The following is a 16,084-nucleotide window of genomic DNA, read 5'->3' on the forward strand; positions in this document are numbered from 1 at the left end:
CCCCAGCATCACCTGCACTTGTTGGTGCCTGATCTCCCCAAATCCTGCCATGAGTTTAGGAAGACCCAGCATGATACCCCACCCCCAAGGCCACATCCAGGAGGACCCAACACAACTTTCCCCACCCCCTTGGGCCCAAGAGGGATGTGGTATGACACCCCGCTCTGGCATGACACCTCTGCCGTAGGCCAGAGCTGCCTTTCCCTTTCCTGGCATACTGTGAGAGAAATTTCTCGGGGTGTCTCCGGAGCACACATGCAAACTGTGCAGTGGGGGGCACTCTGATAGGGGGTAAACCAGGGCAGTTTTGAATGGGTTGGGATGCTGGATCATTGCCCGAGCCGCAGGCTGCATGTTGCACTCTGACTGCTCTGTGTGGACCTGCTGGCATGCTGAAGGTAACTAGAGTGTTTATGTGCTCCAGCAGAGTCCACACAGAGCAGTTAGAGCACAACATATAACCTGTGGCTTGGGTGTTGATCCAGCATCCCAAACCCCACGGACAGCCCCAGCTTGCCTCCTGTCAGACCCTCACTGTGCAGCCTGTAGGGCAGGAGAAGCCAAAGAGTGAAGAGAAGGCAGCCACTGAAGAGGAGGAGAAAGGGAACTCTACAGAGGAGGGAGAGGATGAGCAAGATCATCCTGGGAAGGACGTCTAGGCCCAGGACTAACCAAGGTAATTAAGGGCCCCAGGAGGCAAAGAAAAGCAAATTTCTCAAGACCAATCCTCCCCTTCTCCATGTTTTGGAGTGGGTGTCAGGGCCATAGATGGGGAAGGGAAGGAGGAGAGTTCCCAGTTTCAGAGGTGGGAGAAGAGAGGTTTCTGTGAGGAGAGGGGAGGGGGACTGGAGTCAGGGAGGGGTGACACTGGTGCCATGGGGGAATGGGGCATGATATATATATATATATATATATATATATATTTTGCTAAGGCCCAATGACTTGTCCCAAAGTTCACCAGCCACCACCGTCAATCAAAATGGCTGATACAGGTTATAAAAATGAGTCAGATATGCAAAAAAAAAAAACCAACAAAAACAAACAAACAAAACCCACCCTAAAATGCAAAATGAATGTAGAAATTCAAAATAGACTACACAAGCAAATTGGAAATGATTAAAATGTCAAGAAAAGGTAAAAATTATGTGTACTATGAACTATGTTGCATGGACATATCCATCGTACATGGTGGTCATAATGACATGAAAATTCACATTGGCATGAAAAAGCATGTTGAAGCTGAAGAAACCAGCAGGGAGCAGCATGCAGGTAAAGTAGTTCTTCACCACACACATCAACAATAGCATGATCTATGCCAAAATGTTAGTAATGGGATTCATCATTGAGCATAAGTGGCCAATTTTAGAGAGCAATCATATCTTGAAGCTGCTGAAAAGTCCTTTTCCTGATTCAGAAATCATCAGGAATCACACATGTGTATGCAGAAAGACAACAGCCGTTATTAAATAGATGACAGCATGAACCATATAGTAGAAAGCATGCGTTGTTTGTTGTTTAGTCTAGCCATTGACGGCAACAATGATGAAGGCACCAGCAAGCTGTTTCCAATTATCATTTGACATTTTGATGGATCAGAGGTAAAGCGATCACTTTATTGTTGTTAGGCCCCAATCTGAACAGAATATTTTTCAGCTTCTGAATTCAAAAATGGAGGCCAAGCAGCCAAACTGTTTGACTATTGGAAGTGACAGTGCTTCTGTGATGATGGACTTGCACAAGGGTGCTGTATCGTTTATTCGAGAGCAACATCCATCTGTTTTTCTCATGGACTGCCCATGTCACTTTGTGCACGTCATGACTGAGAGAGAGAAGTGTGAAGTGCCTGCCCACTACTGTAGATGAGCTCCTAATTGACATCTACTATTATTTCAACAAGAGCACCGAGCAGTACCAGGAACTTAGCATGTCTTAGAATCTGTGTGATGTCGGAGTCTGTAAGATATTGATGCACACCGTGGCTATCTCTTGGACTATGTTTGACTCAGCTCATCCATCAGTGGGAATCACTGATCATATTCTTCAGGGCTGAAGTGGCAAAGGTGGGAGGATTTAATTCACACAGTACCAAGAACAAATCTATGTCTGTCTGTCTGCATGGTCCTCCTTCACAGCAATGTAAAACTGACACATATGCTGATAAGTTGCAGGTTGAGGTGACAGGCCAGCAAGACCAGACCGTAAGTGATAACCTAGTGAAAATCAAGATGGGCCACACAGTGCAGAAATCAGTGACATCAGCAACAACCAAAAACTGAACCAGGTGTAGCAGTGACCAACAGCCAGTCATCAGCACTGAAACTGTGCGTTGCAGCAAAAACAGACATCACCCAAAAAGCATTGTGACAGCAAGCAGACAGTTCAATTTGCTGATGCCAAGTGTGACAAAGCAACTAACCCAACATCAAACATCATCACTGTTCCAAAACAAGTTGCAGAACTGGTTATTGAAACTTGTTGTGAGCGTAGGAGATGCTTACTGATTTCTCCACAAAATTATATTTTCCTGATCCATGAGTTCCAGTCCCTCACTGTAATGTGTCTCAGATAGGTTAATCTATAGTTATTTTCTTTATTTGAGCAGGTAGGATGTAGTTCTGTGAACACTACAACCAAAACTTTAGTTAGCAAAGTACATCAGTGTACCTTAAAGTTAGACAAGTGAGCACTGTCTTAGGTTACGTGTTTCCTCAGGGAAAAAAAAACAATGGGATGGAAAATTTTGGGAGGATCCCTGGCAGAATTTCCCTGGCATTGTCTGGTCTGGAGGGAAGGGCTGGAAATGTCCACAGGTTTGTTTCCTTTCAAGTCTTATGGATCTACAAGGAAGAGGTAAGTGCCAACTCACAGCAATGGCTCCTGCCTTCCCCTCCCTTTTAGAAATCTTGTCATGATAAAAATAGTCTAGTCATCTATCTGTACAGAAGTCAGCAACATTTGGGTATATTTTATGTTTGCTTGTTTTTATTTACTGAGCCAATCCTCAGCTGGTAGAAATGTGCACAGTTTCACTGACATCAATGGAGCTACACCCATTGACGCTACCTGAGGATTTGGCCTTTTATGTTCTATATTTGAGCAGTGGAGCCACTATTTTAACAGATTGAAGCAATAAAAGGCCTTTAATCTTTCTCTGCATTGGCTTTATAGCACCTAAGTGAATGCTGTATAAGAGAACTGTCACACTGGTAGGAATGCAATTCTGGGGCCATTTCCTATCCTCATTAACAGCATTAGAAGCAGAGCCATAATTATAGAAAAACATATACCATAAACTAACATCCAGTCATAAACAGGTTTCTGAGAACATAAAGTCCTATTAAAGTCAGAGACTGCTCTGTCCTTTCAGTTCAAATAGAATTTGTATCAATCATGAAAAGTAAAAGATTTATAAATTAGTTACATTTTGTGCCCACAAGCTGATTTTCATATTAGACCTTTTTTGTTCAAAATACTGGAGGGGATAAGTCAGCCTCAAGTTTTATCTTTGCCTGCAAGACTGCATTTCAAATATAAAAATGAACCTCTCACAATCTAGTGATTGCTGAAAGAACACTTGAAGGAAGTCCAAATTATGATTTTTTTTTGGCATTCTGTGCTCAAAAATACCCGAGCAGAACCATTTTTTATAAGTACATAAAAGATTGCTTCTAGACTACCAACTTGTATTTTACATTTCAGTTCAATGCATTTTGAAACAGACGAGACAGTAAATCATGAAAAATAGTGTTTAGAAAAGTCAATTTTACTATAAGTATAATGTCTGGTAGAGTATATAAACAGGGCACTGGGCATATCTGTGGCTGGACTGTGACAAGGTCAGAACTGCTCCATAGCTACTTACTTTTAGGAAGAAACATACAACCAACTTTGAGCCAAAAGCCACATCCAAAAATTCAGGTGACTCATCTCAGTAGACTGAGTGAATACTATGTTTTCCCAAAATATTTGTTGGAATTTTTAAGGACTATTCATGGACTCTTTTGCCTTTAATATTCATGAAAAATCTAGTGAATTTGCTAGTAGGCATATTCACTGAAACATGAGCTATAAAGAAGTAGTGCAGAATGTCTGTGGGAAGTGGATGCCAAAGTTGTATCCTTGAATATTCACATCAGAAATGTGATTGAGATGCACACTCACAGAGTTCAACTACAGAAACAGACCATGTGACCTCTGTGTGATCAAAATGCCTTGAGTTTCAAATTCTGAGTATTCACAGTGAAGTACTTGCAGATGAGCGACAGACCAATAGATATTCAGCAAACAATATTGATGACAATTGTTTTCAGAAATAAAAAAGAAATTCACTGTCTGCTCACAGACAATCCCATAGAGAGAAAAATAAGTGAAATGACTTAACTAAGCTGTCCACTGTGAATTTTTCACCAAGTGAACTACCCTACTCCCTCATCCCTAATTAGCTTATTTATATCACAAATGACATGGAGAAGTTTCCAACATAGTTTGAAGAGGTACTTGACCTTTCACTTGCTATATTACTACTTCTTTAATCTTCAACCCCCACCATTAACTAAATACAGACTTATTTCAATTTTTCTATTAATGTTATTTTAATATAGCAGCATCCATGTCTTAAAATTTACTTAATATGACTTTTTGGCCACTGATTAGAATATGAAATCCAGATTAGGTGTGCCTAGAATATAATATATTCTATTCTGTATAATAGCTGTTGGACAATGAAGGTGACATGGTGTGCTCAGACTGACTCCTTGATTATAGGAGTCTGCAGAACAAAAACATCACTTTAATTAGTGGTAATTAGCCCTCTTGGCAGCTCAGCTGAGGAACAAATGGAGAGTGCATTATTGGAGGTAATATGTCCAGGTTTAAATGACACTGGTAAAGTTAAGGAGAAGTTACTAACAGTGCTGTGTGGATAAATGGAGGACTTCACATCTCAGTGCCATGAAGCTGTCAATTAGGACAACAGGAGATAAAGTTTCAGTGTTAACATGTCCCCAGCCCTGGCAATAGCCTGTGATTTCTCACTTTATACACTTCATTTCGCTGGCAATTGCATCTGATTCTTTGGCTATCTTCCAAGCCAATATTGCTGACCAAATTATTTTTGTAACATGCAGATGCTAATAAAAGGTTGCCAGGTGTTGTTTTTTTTTTGTAATAAAGATGTGCAAACCTTTGCATCTCACCAAATTATTTACCCACTTAAATCATCAGGATGTTGAGCTCCCTGTCTTGCTTTAGTAAATTTTAATAAAAGGCATCAGCTGTTCTCAGTATGTGCCCTTCATTTTACGGCATAGATATTTTGCTTTAGGCTTATCTGCCCTACTATGACCCATAGGGACATTTACTGGGACCCCTTTCTGATTTAAACAGTTACTGAGTGATTGGAAGTCCAGATGTTTAGTGGCTTATTTGCTAAGTACTGTCCTATAAAAGAAAGTAGGCAATTCAAAAGGGAGGTTTTTATTGTGTATAAATCATATTGATAAATTGGATGTAAACAATGCCACTTAATGTATTTCTTAGGCGTGATCCTCAGGCTATAAGGTTGGGAAAATATCAACTGGTTTCATATAACATCATTTCCACTGACAGGCTCATCACAAGTGAAATATATTGGTGTAGGTGGACTTTTAGTCACTTGCATAGAGATTATGATGGTGAAAGGAAAACTGGGTTTTTTTGGTAGTCCTATAAATTAGTCACTTTAGCAATTATTTATTTACTTGTAGGAGCCCTAGTCATGGACCAGGACCCCGTTGTGCTAGGCACTGTACAAACAGAACAAAAAGACAGTTCCTGCCCTCAGAGAGCTTACAATCTAAGTAAAAGACAAGACATAACAGATAGACAGCGGAATACAAGGAAACAATATTGGTCAGCATGATAGACAGTGGTATGAGTGCACCAGCAACCAGACTATTGTCAAGTTTTTTGTAGGCATCCTTCCAAAGCAGTAATGTCCTGTAGATGACAAGGACTTAAAATAATCCAGCTTTAAAATCACTAATGTGATCTTGTGGCCTTTGAAAAGGATAAGGACTTTGATGGGATCAGGATGATGCTAACTTCTCCTTGCCCATGCTGTCACTGTGGTGTATTACAAGAGAACTTCAATACTAGGCAATGATTCAGCACCTGTCCCAACTCTACAGTAACTGTGGTTTCTTTTTTAGTGCTTTCTTTAATTTAGTTTGTATGTAAACATGGGAAAATATCCCAAGCAAGCCAGAAATGACCTGCAAATGGCTAGTCATGTACATTCAGCATTCAAATATAACTTGTTCTTTGCCTTCTCATTCAATGCCTATTAGAACTGTTAACCTCCCAGTGTTACCTCATTGGGTATTCAAATGCAAGGAATGAAATTTTTGTGAATACTGGTCAGCTCTCAGGAGTTCAATCAAGTCTACGTTTTTACCATTGCTGTCAATAGACACAGCTTTTTCCAGTGAAACAAGTAACATTCCACCAGAGAGACAAACTGTAAATATGTCACAAGTATGGTGTGAGCAAGGACTGCAGAATCAAGCCCTCCATAAATACAAGTTCAGTATCATAACTGCTGAATTTCTGTAGTGTTGGTCAATATTATGATTTTTTAAAAAAGTTTGTAAATGTGCCAACCAGTCTCATTTATTTAAACTGATTTTGCTAATATCTTATAGTTACTTGGAGAATTGACCACCTGCATTATTCATTAACTATGATTCCCTAAAATTGTCCTCATCATGAAACAAACAGTTTCTATCTGTATTATATTAGTTTGCAGAATAAATGACACTTCAGTAGGGCCCTCGTGGGAATTCTAAGGGCATGATGATTCTATCTCAAAAGGATGTGGACAAAGGGTTAATTAACGTCTATAACATTTTTTGCAGACAAGCCACCCTAACTGAGTCAGGCAGATTGCAAAATCCAATTTAAGCTTTAATGATTATTGTACCTCATGAAATTACAGACTTTCCTGACTTAATGCATGGACTGGTCATCCCCTTTTCAATCTATCTCTACCCTAATCACTCTCATTGTCCCCCCCCACCCCCACCCACACAGAGAGAAAGGAAGGCTGAAAGATGACTCATTACTAGTCACAGCACATTGCTCTCACTGATTGGAAGGCAGTCACACTCCACCAAGCATTTATTCTGTTTACTGAGATGTAACACTCAGGAACAGCAATTCACACCTGCAGTGAAGCTGTTATACTTCCCATTTCTTTTCTTTATTCTATTTTTGTCCTTGTTCATTTATCTTTCTTCCCCCCATCTTCTCCTCTGATGGGTGCCTGAGTCTCATTCATGACACCTTTCTTAAACCTGTAGTAAAGAATACATGGCCTGGTGGCTCTTTATATACAATGCTGAATGTAACTGACTGAAACTGACACCCTTTCTATCTATGCTTTCTGGCCAAGGCATGCAGTACTTCCAGATCAAGTACTCCATAGACAGTGATGCCTTGTACAAGAGATGTCCCTTTCTAGGCACCATCTCATTGTAGGAAGTATTCCCCAAAGTACTGTGTACTATTTGGCTCCACTTTATTGGAAGGCCGACTGCATGAAATAAGGCTTTTGTTGGTCTCTTGAGTGGTTTCTTTGAATTGCCTAAATGGGAATAAGAAAAGGAGTACTTGTGGCACCTTAGAGACTAACCAATTTATTAGAGCATAAGCTTTCGTGAGCTACAGCTCACTTCCTCAGATGCATATCGTGGAAACTACAGCAGGCTTTATATATACACAGAGAATATTCTTTATATATACACAGTATTCTTGTCAGCAAGTTAAGGAAGTATGGGCTGGATGAATGCACTATAAGGTGGGTAGAAAGCTGGCTAGATTGTCGAGCTCAACGGGTAGTGATCAATGGCTCCATGTCTAGTTGGCAGCCGGTATCAAATGGAGTACCCCAAGGGTCGGTCCTGGGGCCGGTTTTGTTCAATATCTTCATAAATGATCTGGAGGATGGTGTGGATTGCACTCTCAGCAAATTTGCGGATGATACTAAACTGGGAGGAGTGGTAGATACGCTGGAGGGGAGGGATAGGATACAGAAAGACCTAGACAAATTGGAGGATTGGGCCAAAAGAAATCTGATGAGGTTCAATAAGGATAAGTGCAGGGTCCTGCACTTAGGATGGAAGAACCCAATGCACAGCTACAGACTAGGGACTGAATGGCTAGGCAGCAGTTCTGCGGAAAAGGACCTAGGGGTGACAGTGGACGAGAAGCTGGATATGAGTCAGCAGTGTGCCCTTGTTGCCAAGAAGGCCAATGGCATTTTGGGATGTATAAGTAGGGGCATAGCGAGCAGATCGAGGGACGTGATCGTTCCCCTCTATTCGACATTGGTGAGGCCTCATCTGGAGTACTGTGTCCAGTTTTGGGCCCCACACTTCAAGAAGGATGTGGATAAATTGGAGAGAGTCCAGCGAAGGGCAACAAAAATGATTAGGGGACTGGAACACATGAGTTATGAGGAGAGGCTGAGGGAGCTGGGATTGTTTAGCCTGCAGAAGAGAAGAATGAGGGGGGATTTGATAGCTGCTTTCAACTACCTGAAAGGGGGTTCCAAAGAGGATGGCTCTAGACTGTTCTCAATGGTAGCAGATGACAGAACGAGGAGTAATGGTCTCAAGTTGCAGTGGGGGAGGTTTAGATTGGATATTAGGAAAAACTTTTTCACTAAGAGGGTGGTGAAACACTGGAATGCGTTACCTAGGGAGGTGGTAGAATCTCCTTCCTTAGAGGTTTTTAAGGTCAGGCTTGACAAAGCCCTGGCTGGGATGATTTAACTGGGAAGTGGTCCTGCTTCGAGCAGGGGGTTGGACTAGATGACCTTCTGGGGTCCCTTCCAACCCTGATATTCTATGATTCTATGATTCTATGTATTACACATGTAATTCCCACACCCTGCTTCACCCCCGTCCCCCGTCCTCCCACAGACACATTGTTGAGCAGAAGAGCCCAATTCAGGGAGGTGGTGAGCACCTACTTCAAAATTCTGAGGTCATGTGATGAGCCATTCTAAGTGGTGCTGAGCCATTAGTTAATAGAATGAAAGTCATTTATTTTGAGAAAACTTTCTCTTTAATATTTCACTCTTCTAAACAAAGCTTTTATATTTGTGAGTGTATTTTAAAACCTGATTGACAAGGTGGGTGAGGTAATATCTTTTATTGGACCAACTTCTGTCAGTGAGAGAGAGACAAGCTTATACAGAGCTCTTCTTCTGGTGCAAGCTTGAAAGCCTGTCTCTTTCTCTCTCTCACCAACAGAAGTTGGCCCAGTAAAAGATATCACTTCACCCACCTTGTGTCTCTAGTAAAATAGTTGGAGAATTTTTTTTCTTCCTAACCTCTAAAGACAGGACAAGAAGCAATGGGCTTAAATTGCAGCAAGGGAGGTTTAGGTTGGACATTAGGAAAAACTTCCTAACTGTCAGGATGATTAAGCACTGAAATAAATTGCCTAGGGAGGTTGTGGAATCTCCATCACTGGAGATTTTTAAGAGCAGGTTAGACAAATGCCTGTCAGGGATGGTCTAGATCAGGGGTCAGCAAGCTTTGGCATGCAGCCCATCAGGGAATCTGCTGGTGGGTCATGAGACATTTTGCTGATGTTGACTGTCCACAGGCACAGCCCCCTCCCTGCAGCTCCCAGTGGCTGCGGTTCACTGTTCCCAGCCAATGGGAGCTGCGGGAAGTGGCAGGCCGCAGGGACATGCTGGCCACCGCTTCCCACAGCTCCCATTGGCCAGGAACAGTGAACTGAAGCCACTGGGAGCTGCAGTGGACCATGCCTGCGGATAGTCAACGTAAACAAAATGTCTCGCGGACCGCCAGCAGATTACCCTGATGGGCCGCGTGCTGAAGGTTGCCGACCCCTGGTCTAGATAATACTTAATCCTGCCATGACTGGAGGTCCCTTCTAGTCCTATGATGTTATGATTCTATCCTGGGACTGACATGGCTACAATAACACTGCATATTTTAAAATCCAACATTTTAAATAGAAAATTCAGGATATTATTTTATCTGAACTTTTCTTTAAGAGTATCTCAGCCTAATTGGTGTCTGGAATTCAAGACTTTTTCTTCACTACAAAATGTAGTACCTGTTTTCCAGCATCAATGTCACTGCGCCAGTGCAAGGCAACAATGTAAGTGCTAATGTGGACTGGGGCTTGTGACATTATGCCATAAAGTACTGAGCCTGCCCTATAGTCGTGCTTACACTTTGAAGCTGCACCTGGAAAATGGTGGGAAATGTTGTGGAGTCATCCAGCCTGGAATGTGGTGTATGGACATAACTTCTCTTTTGGAAGAACTCAGAAGAAGGCATTATGGAGTGTGGTAGAGTTAGGCAAAAAATAAATTCAAATCCAACTAGTTTGCTTAGGGGTCTCCTCCTGTTGACAAATTGGGTCACTGTACAGCCTGGACTTCATAGAGTAGTCTGAGCACCAATCAACCCAGCTTTGAGCCAAATGACATTTTCATATAATTTAGTACTTATGATGCGACACATTGATAGATTCTAATGGTATAATTGCCTAGAACTTTATTATTCCTACAGCAAGTTTATTGAAAATATTAATCACTGTTTTGAAAAGTTTGGAAAACAGATTACTAAGGGTGGGATTACTAAGGGTGGGCCAGAGGGAATCAGGCACCCAACTCCCTTAAACCCTTTAGAAATCCTAGCCTAAATGGTTTTTTTAATTTAATAAAAATACCAGCAGCAAAAATATGCATAAGGGCCGGTGAAGATGACTGTGGACCCAGAAATATTACTGGACTTTTTTTGCAGCTAATGCAGTGTTTATCTGCAGTTTAACTGCAGTGCATTTTGTTGTGCTTTCAATGACCATAGTTGTGCTTTATGTTTTATTTGGCTACTTCGTGCCTTTATAAATGGGCTTTTTTAATTGCCTTTGTTAATATGCCACTGGTTGCCAACCTGAAGCAATAATGATTTATCTTGGTTAGTTCACTTTTTATTGATGCTAAGTAACAAAAAACTCTTCACAATGACCCACATGCCCTTTCAATTGAATGGGACTTAACATTGTCTCTTCTGTTTCATAATGATGTTAATGTAAGTCCATGGGGAAAACTTTATAGTGTCAAGGTGAAATGAAACAACCTGAGTGCAATCTTCTGGAAATTGTTCAGATTTCAAGGTCTTGTCAAAATTATGCCAGTGTAGGTCTTTAAAATCATTACAATGGCTAATTGCAGGATGAAATGAAATTGTTTTAGGGCAGCTACATTAATAATCTTAGGCTACTATGATATAACATTAAAATTGTGTCTGTACAAGCGTTTGCAGACAATATTAAAATGAATAGCGCAAACAAATCTCATCAGTGTAGGTTTACAGATAAAGTAATGGTTATGTAAAGACACTGGCAAGGCATTATCAGTGCAGTTCCCTAGAGGTAACATTTCCAGCACAAATCCAGGTTTTCTCACCCTCCGCCCCCCCCCTACCCCCCACAAACCTGGATTTATGCTGGAAATGGCCCAACTTGATGATCACTTTAGATAAGCTATTACCAGCAGGAGAGTGGGGTGGGAGGAGGTATTGTTTCATGGTCTCTGTGTATATAATGTCTTCTGCAGTTTCCACAGTATGCATCCGATGAAGTGAGCTGTAGCTCACGAAAGCTCATGCTCAAATAAATTGGTTAGTTTCTAAGGTGCCACAAGTACTCCTTTTCTTTTTGAGAATACAGACTAACACGGCTGTTACTCTGAAACCTGTCATCTTGAGTTAAGTAAGGGTTGGGAGACAACCTTATCTTAAAAGTGAATTTAATTCTGAACTGGTACATTCAAGTCTCATGCTTCATTTTACTGAGATTTTGCATTTGATATATTTTGGTGCTGGGAATGATCTCAGTACATTCACTAGAAATTATTTTTTCTAGGTTTCACAATGAGCAACCAGTGTGTATCTTTAAGTTATAACCTACAATGTAGTGTTGTAGAAACTAATTCAGCATAGAAGCATTCTTGAAATGTCTGACCTTTTACCTTAGGCAAAGGTTTTTCCACTGTGGCACAAACAAACTTGGATTCCAGTAACGTGATAGAAATAAATAATGACTGGTAGTATTATGATGCATGTACCACTTTCAAATAATTTTTTCCCTTACAGACTTTAACAGTATAATTCACTTCACCCATATAGAACTTGTGTAGGCAGGCTTTGTGTGTGTGAGGTATGTGCTGGGAATCTGAGGAGAGGGTAGAATCCTTCCAATCAAGGGCCAGGATTCAGGTTCAGGAACAATTTTTACAGGGGGGGTACTGACGATGGAAACCAAGCCGGTGGTGCAGTAGCACCCCTATTCTAGCACCAGTGGCCAGGATGTGGGTTTATAGTACAGTCCCATGCAACTTCTCTACCCTCTGGGTTAGAATAGCACCCACAGTCACTCCATGTCACTTGTGCAGATTGTCAGGGCTCCAGAGGCACCCTGCCCCAGATCTGAGCCCAAACTGCCTTCCATAACAACTTAAATAGGTCAGCATGTAGACGCCCTCCAGTGTGCCCGAGGGGCCAGATGCTGTGCTAGGATCTATCTTCTCTGCACAGCTCTGCTGCTGCAAATGAGCCCCAAAGCGGCTATATTTTCCCCAGCTGGCATTCTCTCAGCATGGGGAAGCATCAGCAGGTGCAGATGCAGATCAGTAGGAGCAGCTCCTATGCTTACCTCTCCACAGTTGATGACCTAGAGGATGTATTGGATTTGGGGACTAGTTTAGGTCACTGCACACTGCTCTTCAGCTCTCCCTGGCTGGCACACAGCATCTTGGAGGCTGTTACTAGCTGGTGTAAATCTTAGACCTATGCCAGAACCACAGCTGTCTCCCTTGCACTCTCAGCAATTGGTTTTGCTCTCAGTCTGTACTGTTTTCTGTCTTCAGCTGACAGATGGATTAATAATTTTCTTCTATCCATTATTGTGAAGGGGGGAAGTAAATTTGAGTTTTAATTTAAGCTTATAATATCTTAAATTCCTCCCATGCTACATTGGCCTTAACTGCTTATCCAGTTTACGGCGACATAAAACAAAAGAACAATTATTTTCACTAGAACACATCTGCGATAATGGCTCACAGAGTTTAATTTTTCCCTTGGTTTCCTGGAAGACTTTGTTTTGACACCTGCAAACCACCTTTGAAAATCAAAGTGAGCTTTTCTCTTCATGTCATTCTGCCACCCAAGTAGAGCCGACAATAAAATCCAAAGTAAGAAACAGAGCAATTATAAACACGGTTTCCTTCAGTGCTTGTGCTGTTTTTAGCTTTGTTATTCTCCCTAGGAGAAACTTGTGTCTAATGTTTGAAACTTAGCATGCAAAATTAATAAAAACTGACAATTAGACTGAACAATATAAAATACAACCAAGGGATCCTTTTCTATGTGATCTGTCTTGAAGACATCAGTTTGTTCGTAAATTACAGACTCCTTGCTCTCAAACTCCATTATTAATTTATTTAACAAGGTAATGGTAAAATATTTACCTGGAATTATTTACAATAGCCAGCTCTGAGCCAGCTTTTTTCCCCAGAGAAACCAAAACCAAAAATAGTTTTTATACTTCCAATAAGCACATGTTGTACGATGAAACTCCATTAAGTACACAATATTCCGTAGTGAAAGAAGCATGAAAGAGACCAAGTTGTAAACTGGGGGTGAGGGAGATTTAGTTGTTCTTCTGTATGCATGTCCACATAGGATCAGATGTTCCAGATGTCAGGACTAGGATGTGGGTGGTCTGGCTTAATGGTTGGAGCGAGAGCAAGGAGGGGACAGGAACTAGAGCTGAAGAGTCAGAGCGGTAGTTTGGAGCCAAGGAACAGAGCCAGAGACAGGAGCCGGAGCTGGTGTAAACTGGGGCAAAGCAAGAAATCAGGCTGGGAGCTCAGCAGGATACATCTGGAGCTGGGTTGGAAACAATGCAGGAGCAGGGCAGGCACAGAAGCGATCATAGCTGCAGGCAGAGGCATTGAGCTGCCAGCTAACTATTGCTGGCCTTAAGAGCCTGCCTGCTGGCTCCCTTCAGCCAGTGAGTGGGTCAGCCAACCAGGCGCTCCTGCCGCATGCCATCTGTGCTCATTAGTCCACCTGGAGACTGAGCTAGCCAGGCCCATGCTTAGCTGCAGGCCCTCATTCTTGACACCAGACATATTGGGGGAAAACTATGGATTGATTTAAACCCAGTGCAGTTTCGCAGAGAACAGTGGAGTCAGATGAGGTGTAAATCAGCACATAATTTAGCCCTTAGATGGTTTGAGAATAAATTAAATTTCTCTGGCACTGTTTTGAATGATCTTCTGGTCCCTTTCTTCATTTGCAATGTTAATGTTCACAGTATTCCCAGTTCTTAGGCTAATATAAGTGGCTCGCTGGTAGTTTGGCATTCATAGGTTAGATTAAGTTCACTGGAAGCGTATTGTTCTGTGGGCACTGCATCAACTGCCTTTACTGTTTCCACAGCACGGTGTCACTAAAGTAGTCCCACAAGGTTAAGTACTTTTCAGGAGTAAGACGATTCATCAAAGTAGAAATATCTTCTTTTTTTGGTTGTTTTTCTTTCTCAATAGTTACTAGGAAGCTAACATGGTGATAATTCAGATTTAGACCCTCAGTAGTATTTTTAAACTGGGAATTCCTTACTTACATTTTTGTTCTTTTTGCACAAAACAATATATAACACCCTGCAACCAACAGCTGCAGAATTTCACCCAATTTATAGAGTTTTAGGAGTTTTGTTTTTACTTTTAAAGAATGATTTTGATGCACTAAAGTAGTATTACTGTCAAAGAATTGGTCACATGATCACTAACCACATTGTTGGATTTTATTGTATTTCCAAGCCATTTGCTATAATCATCAGTAAGCTATTGCTGTTAAAGTATGTTTTTTAAAAAAGTAAAGAAGAATATAATTAGAAAGGAAAAGGAATAGATTTGAGATTATCTATTACAAAACCTTTTCTTCAGAGACAAATGTGTTGAAGAATGATGACAACCTTCCATTAGTTCAATTAACTGATTCTATCCATGGCTTGTTTGTCTTATTGTAACAAGACAAAAACAAGTGTAGATTTCCTTTTAAACAATTCTTATATCAGTTGTTTCTAAAAGAAGCAGTTGTTCAGTTTGACAAATAACTATTTGGATGTAGACTGAACACAGGCTAGAAGACAAGAGCAGAATCTTTACAACAACTTAGGAGACTGTCTGGGAGTCTTTAGCTCTAGGATAGATGGAGTTCATTCCAAAGCCCACTGTAGGTGATGAGAGTATCTCCTGATTTTGGTGGGCATTGGATGAGGTCCATGATGAGCAAAGCCTAAGATGAACTCCACCTTTCCCACATGTTCTGTGGCTAGTGCAGTGAAACATTAAAAATATAGGATGGTGAGCCAGAGTGCAGCTGAATTGCTAATGGAAAGGGTAACATTTCTTCTGTTCTTGGAGACTGTTCTTTGTGACTAAATCGTGGTTGATTTAATTGGCTTTAGTGAGCAGAGTCCCAAATGCAAACCCTGTTGGTCACGCTTCTGTGAAGAGCTCTGAGCATTTAGGAAATTTATAGTGGAACCCTAACAACTTTTTAGAATTAATAATATCAAAAGACATTTACTGAAACATTGTAGAAATGCCTGGAAAAAAACGTGTATTAAGTGTTGACTTCAACTGCTCAGACAAAACATAAATAGTTGTTTGAAAAGAATGATACGGTCAGCTAAGAAACAAATTCATATAAGTAGTTCAAATGGTTGGAGGCTGAGTCATGCAGTTTACCTTGAATGGGTGTTCATTTGACTATAAGGAATTGTTTACACATACATTTATTGCTTGGCAAGCTGGTGTGTAAATCTAACCTTCCCTAGCCTGCTTGCACTAAGGGTCCATGCGGACCCTGCTGCTGCATACTAAAATTTGCTATGGTCTACTTTTGTTTGAAAGTGGTGTAACCACACACTTTCTGGGTGTGGTGTTCTGTCCCATCTAGTTGCACCAAGAGAGAGAGATTAATGAGTTTGC

General features: G+C 41.1%; 1 long non-coding RNA gene across 2 annotated transcripts in view; it reads left to right on the forward strand.

The window, feature by feature from the left end:
* Window positions 1-16,084, forward strand: part of LOC140896331 (uncharacterized) — a 504,982-nt gene that overhangs the window by 382,440 nt on the left and 106,458 nt on the right. The gene's annotated exons all lie outside the window — the stretch shown is intronic.

The sequence above is a fragment of the Lepidochelys kempii genome, chromosome 12, assembly GCF_965140285.1.
Source record: "Lepidochelys kempii isolate rLepKem1 chromosome 12, rLepKem1.hap1, whole genome shotgun sequence".
NCBI classification, from domain to species: Eukaryota; Metazoa; Chordata; order Testudines; family Cheloniidae; genus Lepidochelys; species Lepidochelys kempii.